The sequence below is a fragment of the Suncus etruscus genome, chromosome 3 (genome assembly GCF_024139225.1).
Source record: "Suncus etruscus isolate mSunEtr1 chromosome 3, mSunEtr1.pri.cur, whole genome shotgun sequence".
NCBI classification, from domain to species: domain Eukaryota; kingdom Metazoa; phylum Chordata; class Mammalia; order Eulipotyphla; family Soricidae; genus Suncus; species Suncus etruscus.
The window spans coordinates 96247629-96255896 of NC_064850.1; positions in this window are offsets into that span (position 1 = coordinate 96247629).

Below are 8268 nucleotides of genomic sequence, written 5' to 3' on the forward strand. Positions count from 1 at the left end.
GAGATAGCACAGAAGGTAGGATGCTCCACCAAAAAAAAAAAAAAAAAAAAAAAAAAAAAAAAAGAAAAGGGAAGGAAAGGAAAGTAGGAAGAAAGAAAGGAAGGATGGGAGAAAGGAAGGAAGGAAAAAAATTTAGTCAAAGAACTTTCAATCTTTTTTGGTTTTTCGGGTCACACTCGTTTGATGCTCAGGGGTTACTCCTGGCTACAGGCTCAGAAATTGCCCCTGGCTTGGGGGGACCATGTGGGATGCCAGGGGATAGAACCGTGGTCCTTCCTTGGCTAGCGCTTGCAAGGCAGACACCTTACCTCTCACGCCACCTCGCCGGCCCCAGAACTTTCTATCTTTTTTTTTTTTTTTGAGAACTTTCAATCTTAAGGAAAAGCTGGTTATATAATTAGAGGAAGCTGATAGAACACCCAAAACAATTTTGAGGCGGGGGTTTGGATTTTGGGCTACACCAGGTGACACTCAGGGGTTACTCCTGGCTATGCGCTCAGAAATCTCTCCTGGCTTGGGGGACCAAATGGGACACCAGGGATGGAATTGTGGTCTGTCCTAGGTTATCCGCATGCAAGGCAAACGACCTACCACTTGTGCCACTGCTCTAGCCCCAGAACACCCAAACTTTTAAATGCAAAAAGATACATACCAAGCCACATCATTGGTAAATTATCAAAAACCAACAATAAAGAAAAAAATTGGGCTGCTATAGGGAAAATATGTAAGACAAAAAAGCACTGTGATTAATTGATTTTTTCAGTAGAAATTCTACATGTTAGAAGATTGTGAAAGAACATATTCCCCAATCCAAAAGATACAAACCTCCAGCCACTAATTAAGTATAAAGCAATAATACTGTACTATTACTAAAGATTCTATGCTGCAAAAAATTCAAATATGAAGAGAAATTGAAGTTTCCCTAGACACACAAAAACTACTGGAGTTTGCCACAATAAATCAGCATTAGAAGTAATGTAAAAAGGAGTTACTATACAGGGAAATACATAAAAACACAAAGAAAACTAACAACCTGAGCACATGATACTGTGTCAGAAAAGCGAACAGTAGTCTGAAGCAATTTTAAAGCACCAAAGGGTAGTGAGAATAGGAAGAAATCTGATTACTCAAGAGATGAGGAGCAAAGAGGCCTGGAGGGACTTAGCAAGCACACGATCACAAGTTTAAATCTTTAGGGTCAAATATGCACCAGCTCTGGGCTTGTCTGGACAGCTCTGCGAGTTGAGCCTGCCAGTGCTGCTATCTTTAGTCCAGTGATTTGCTATATCATAGCGAGGCTGTGTACAAGCACCACAATAAGGGATGTGGCCTGTTTCCACCCTGTAAATATTATAATGAAAAAAGATAAGCCAGCACTACATCCAGGAAGTATGACCCCTGGGACACTTCAGTGACCCCTGGTGACCATCACAATCATAAACTGTTTGCTTCAACTGAGTGCAACAGTAAGCACAGCAGCCAAGCATAAAAAGCACAGCTTGATGTGCAACCACCATGAGAACCACAGCTAAAAATGTGACAACAACATAGTCAGGCATGTGCATGTCTTCCATCATTGCAAAAGCAACATCAACAATGATAATGATTTAGGGAACGGATATGGGGTATATTAAAAAAAAAAGGATGAGGGGCCGGAGAGGTGGTGCTAGAGGTAAGGTGTCTGCCTTAGATGCGTTAGCCAAGGAAGGACCAAAGTTCGATCCCCCGGCGTCCCATATGGTCCCGCCAAGCCAGGGGCAATTTCTGAGCGCTTAGCCAGGAGTGACCCCTGAGCATCAAACGGGTGTGGCCCAAAAACAAAACAAACAAACAAACAAAAAAGGATGAATAGTCAACTCAAGGTAAAAAAATAAAAAAGATTTCCTTAGATAAAGACTTCATGATAACCACAAAATAAAGTTTAGGAACAGACATACTTAGAAGAAAAATGGAAGAATTTAAGAGAATCATTAGGGAAAATCATCTCAATAAAAGGTAGGCTGAAATTCATGAAAGATAAGGAGAAGGGATGAACAGGAACTTCCTCAAAGAAGAAATACAAATGACTAAAAGGCATATGAAAAGATGCTCTATATCACTGAGCTTCAAGTAAAAATGCAAGTAAAAATGATATATCATCTAATACCAGAGAGACACATTACACATTACAAAACAAAAACCAGTGTTGGTGTGAATGCAGGGAATAAGGGGACCCTCATTCACTGCTGGTGGGAATACTGACTGGTCAGTCTTTTGTAAATCAATATGGACATTCCTCAAAAAGCTAGGAATTTAGCTGGGTCATCTCTATGAAAGGATAGAAAACACAATGTAGAAAAACATCTGCACTCATGTTCACTAGAACACTATTTATAATAGCCAAAGTCTGAAAACAACTCAAGTGCCCAAGAATAGATGACTGGATAATGATGCTGTGGTACACTGATACAGTGGAATACTATGTAGCTATTAGAGAGAATGAAGTCATGAAATTTGCTGATACGTGGGTGGATCTGGAAGTATCAGGCTGAGTGAAATGAGTCAGAGGGAGAAGGACATAAAGAATGATTGCATTCATTTGTGGAAAATAATGAAACAAAGTAGGATAATAATGCCCAAAGATGATAAATATGAAGGACAAGAGAAATGGTCCTTAGTTGGAGAGGAATGGGTCAGGAGGACAGGGAAGAGCCACTATGCTGATAAGAAATGATCCTTAGTTGGAAAGGGGTGGGTTGTGAGGACAAGGAAGGGACCACTATGCCGATGATAGAGGGAAGTGGTCATTCTGGTAGAGAATTGGGTGCTGAAAAGAGGTATAGTGACATGCATGATACCCTATCAGTAACAGTATTGCAAACTAGTATCTAAAAATTGAATAAGAAAAAGGAAATTGTGCCTGCTATCGAAGCAGGATGAGGTATTAAGGTAAGTAGGGACATAGGTGGATAGGCACTAGTGAAAGAAGTGGTGCTTGAACATTGTACATCTGCAACTCAATCATGAGTAACTTTGTAACTTTGCCATTCATGGTGATTCAATAACAATTTTTTTTGCTGGCCCTGCCTCGCCAATAACAATTTTTAAAGTTCTTCTTAGAAAAAGACCGAATAGCTCATTCTTTTTTTTTTTTTTTTTTGGTTTTTGGGCCACACCCAGCGGTGCTCAGGGGTTACTCCTGGCTGTCTGCTCAGAAATAGCTCCTGGCAGGCACGGGGGACCATATGGGACACCGGGATTCGAACCAACCACCTTTGGTCCTGGATCGGCTGCTTGCAAGGCAAACACCGCTGTGCTATCTCTCCGGGCCCGGGAATATTATTCTTAAGCATGAGACTACAGTTAGGCAGAGATAATGCATATATTGTTATAATGGTGTTACTAAGGATCAGATTTGAGATAGCCAGAGATAAGGGAAGACATTACTGAGTTCTCTTGCCCAACATTGGCAATAACCCGTTAGTTCCACCAAGTTGCTATCAGGTCTGTTTGTGCTGCACGGCCTAAAAACTAACCCTTCTTACTCCACTGGGGTCACAAGATAGTTGCAGATTCCAGGAAGAGGTTTAATTCTTTCAGGACCAGAAAGAAATATGAGAGTAGCTTTCACATGAATGCCAGGTTCTTGTCCTTAAGAATTCAAAGACAAGTAAATAAAAGCAGAAATATTTTATTAAAGCAATAATACAGACACTAGAAATAGATAGGGGTTGTCTAAAAAGAGAATGACTCATCATTTGGGGACAAAACTCAGGTAGAGCATTAACTAAGGGGAGGAATATGAACATAGAATTGGCTATTGATTGGTTGAGGTGGTGATGAAGTTGCATATATGTATAATACAGACTTACACACTTATGCATTACATGTTTCATTGGCATCTCAACATGCAGAGACGGGGCATGGAGAATTAATATGTATCTTGGGCTTAATAAGGATGAAAGTAAATATAGGGCCAGGGTTCTGTTCTGTTTTCTGAATGTGGTTCAGTAAGTGGATGGAATAGGCCCCAAAGTCCTCTTTTTTACCAGGAAGTTGATAATATTGAGGAAGTTGGGCTCAGATTTCAAGGTCTTTCTTTTCCTTTTCTGGGATCAGAAGGACACAAAGAAATATTCTGGGATATTCCTGGCTCTATATTCAGGGGTTGATCCTTGAAGCCCTAGTAGGGCTAGGCAGATCATGTTATATTAGGGATCTAACCACATGCAAGTTAAGTATTTCTTCAATCACATAGATCATCTTTTTTGCTTCTCAAAACTCTTTTCACATGGCTTCTCCTAGTAACATAATCAGAATATATAGAATTGAGATTTGAAAAATTCGAGAATTATGCTACCATTGGATGTTATCATTGAATGTTATCATTCCCTATTTTTACCACCTTCACTCCCCACACCTGAATCTGCTCTTTTTGGAACATGACATTTATGGAAAGCTTTTTAAGTTACTTTGTGGGGAACATGCATAGAAAAGACAGTTCAGAGCTGCACCTGCTCTTCCTCTGAGCTTCTTTCATCCTGATAACAGGAAATATCCTGGACAACCCATTGTTTAAGGAAATGATGACAGGGGGTTAGAGCTGGACCAGATTCTACCTCAGAGTTGAATTCCCCTGAAGAAAGCCTATATTTACATATTATTCTTCAAATGCTGGGAGAAAACAAGCATTCTTCACTTAGACCAATAAATTTCAATGTTTATTATGATAATAGCTATAGGATATAGCTATATTAACATGCCTAAACTTTTTTTATTGGGAGGATGGGGGTCTCCCAACCAGTGCTCAGGAGGCCCAGGAACAACTTCAGGCAATACTATTTTAATGTTGTGGATCAAGTATATAGTGTTTGCTTAAGCACTGTGGTGTCAAGGGCAAGTGGATCCACCTGCATAGTGTTAGTGATGGGGGGGGGGGGGGGCTCTTTGGGTTTACAACCAGCTCAGGAAGAGAGCAGCATTCAGTGCTGGTGACTGAACCCAGTTTGGGCAAATCATGCAACTTGACAGCATAATAAATCCCCAACTCCATATAATCTTCAATAATAGTATCATGAATAATAAAATCAGGCTGTGATGGGGAACTGGGGAAAAACTAAGAATTAAGTCAAGTTAGGTTACATTATTTATTGAAAAATTTTATCATGTTATCATGTTAAGTGTGTGTATGTGTATGTATGTGTGTGTTTTTTGGTTTGGGGGACACACCAGGCTATTCTTAGGGCTTATTTCAGGTGATGTTAAAGGGCCATATGGGGTGCTAGCAATACAATCAGGGTTGGCAGCATACAAGATAAGTATTCTACCACTGTACCATCTCACTGGCCCAATCATGGTAATACTTGACAAACTAATCCTTAGAAAAAAATTTAATTATGGTAAGAACTTTTTCAAATAATTTTAAAAAATAAGGAAAATAAGTCAATGTACCCATCACCTAGCTTCAATAACTATTAAATATAGTTCTTGTAGAAGTAAAAATTTACCTCCAGAGTAATGATAAATGAGAAGACATTTTCTCTAGTACCTGTTTTTTGTCAAACTCTGGGCCGAGAGATAGCATGGCAGTAAGGGGTTTGCCTTGCATGCAGAAGAACGGTGGTTCGAATCCTGGCATTCCATATGATCCCCTGAGCCTGCCGGGGCGACATCTGAGCGTAGCCCCTGAGCACTGCCGGGTGTGACCCAAAAACAAAAACAAACAAACAAACAAACAAAAAAGCAAACTCAAAAGGACTTGGATTTGGGGGACTTTAGAAATGATGGGTACAATTTCATGTTAGCATGCAAAGGATAGTTAAAAATTAAATATTGAGGATAATTAATTACTTGTGGGAAAACAGACTACAGAACTAGAAAGAGGTGATGTTAAATAATTTATACTATATCAAAAATTTCAGATGGATAAAGAATCTAAGTATATAAATGAGATCTATATGAATAATAAAGTTCTAAAAATAGGTCAATAATCTGTATAAAGGTATTCCTAACCAATATAATAAATAATAATTTAATGATATGATTTTTTTAAATTTCTAGAGTTAAAATTTAAAAGATACATTCAGAGAAATACATGCCACACAAATTGGAGGTATGAAGTAGGTAGTTTTTTTTTTGTTTTTTGGGCCACACACAGCAATGCTCAGGGGTTACTCCTGGCTGTCTGCTCAGAAATAGCTCCTGGCTTGGGGGACCATATGGGACACCGGGATTCAAACCAACCACCTTTGGTCCTGGATCGGCTGCTTGCAAGGCAAACGCAGCTGTGCTATCTCTCCGGGCCCCTGAAGTAGGTAGTTTTAAAAACAAAGTAGTTTAGTATCACCCACAAAAGAAAACCATGGTTACCCACATCCTTCTCTCTCTCTTTTTTTTTTTTGAGTTTGTTGCATTTGATTTCTTTTTGATTTTTTTTATTTAAACACCTTGATTACATACATGATTGTGTTTGGGTTTCAGTCATGTAAAGAACACCACCCATCACCAGTGCAACATTCCCATCACCAATGTCCCAAGTCTCCCTCCTCCCCACCCGACCCCCGCCTGTACTCTAAACAGGCTCTCCATTTCCCTCATACATTCTCATTATTAGGACAGTTCAAAATGTAGTTATTTCTCTAACTAAACTCATCACTCTTTGTGGTGAGCTTCCTGAAGTGAGCTGGAACTTCTAGCTCTTTTCTCTTTTGTGTCTGAAAATTATTATAGCAAGAATGTCTTTCATTTTCCTTAAAACTCATAGATGAGTGAGACCATTCTGCGTTTTTCTCTCTCTCTGACTTATTTCACTCAGCATAATAGATTCCGTGTACATCCATGTATAGGAAAATTTCATGACTTCATCTCTCCTGACAGCTGCATAATATTCCATTGTGTATATGTACCACAGTTTCTTTAGCCATTCATCTGTTGAAGGGCATCTTGGTTGTTTCCAGAGTCTTGCGCCCACATCCTTCTCACTTAAAAATACATTGACAGAATAAAGGGAATTAACCTCTGAAATTTTCCAACTATTTTTTGCAATCATTGAGTTTTTTTTTTTTTTTTTGGTGTGGGGAGGGGGCATGCCTGGTGGTGCTCAGAATTTACTCCTGGCTCTGCTCTCAGGGACCACTCCTGATGTGGCCCCAAGGAACACATGGGGTTTTGAACCTGGGATTTGAACCCTGATCAAGGCAAGTGCCTACCGTGTTCTTATTTTTTAAAGCTAAAAAATTTCTTTGTATCATGATAACCAACACGATTTATCATCCCAAATCTGAAATGTTACTATTTTTCATCACTAGCATCGATTTCTTGATGGGAGGCACTGGGGTTTTCACTTCCTTTGTGTTGCCATGACACTTATTCCCCGTGAGTTCTCACAGAGGTTAAAAAAAGAATTGCTCGAGCATTGGAAAAAAACATATGGTTGCTTCTTTAAAAAGTGTATAGCCTGTCTAGAGCACAGGCAGGGGTGGGGTGGGGAGGAGGGAGATTTGGGACATTGGTGATGGGAATGTTGCATTGGTGAAGGGGGGGTGTTCTTTACATGACTGAAACCCAACCACAATCATGTTTGTAATCAAGGTGTTTAAATAAAGATATTAATTTAAAGCATGGAGCTAGGAGTAGCCTCTGGGCACTGCTGGGTGTGACCCAAAAGCCAAAAAAAAAAAAAAGATATTAATTAAAGAAAAAGACTATTAGCTCTATGCTGGCATGCTACATTAATGCCATAAATGTTAACCTATTACAGGTTAACCTAAAATACAACCAACCAAAAATGAAATAAAAATACATTAAAAAAAAGTGTATGTGTGTGTATGGGAGGGAAACACGGTACAAACACAGTGGCTCCTCAACTTCCTCATTACACATTTCTCCCTAGTCCCTATCCCGGTTCCATTCGTGTAAGTCACTCCTTCCTTCCAGGGTCACGTCCAAGAGAGATGTAAGAATTCATACCAGGGTGGTGGTGCATGGGGTTAGGTGTCAGCCTTGCAAGCGCTAGCCTAGGACGGACCGCGGCTCGATCCCCTGGCGTCCCATATGTTTCCCCAAGCCGGGAGCGATTTCCGAGCGCAGAGCCAGGAGTAACCCCAGAGCGTCACGGGGTGTGGCCCAAAACAACAACAAAAGAACCCATTCCAGGTGCGCGCGTCAGCGTGCCTCCCGCAGGCAGCTCCACGTCGGGGCCCCGCCCCCTGGCTTGTTGTGTTGTCATCACGTGGCCGGGGCGGGCCGTGACGTCAGGGGCAGGGGCGGGATTGCGCAGGCGCAGCCAAG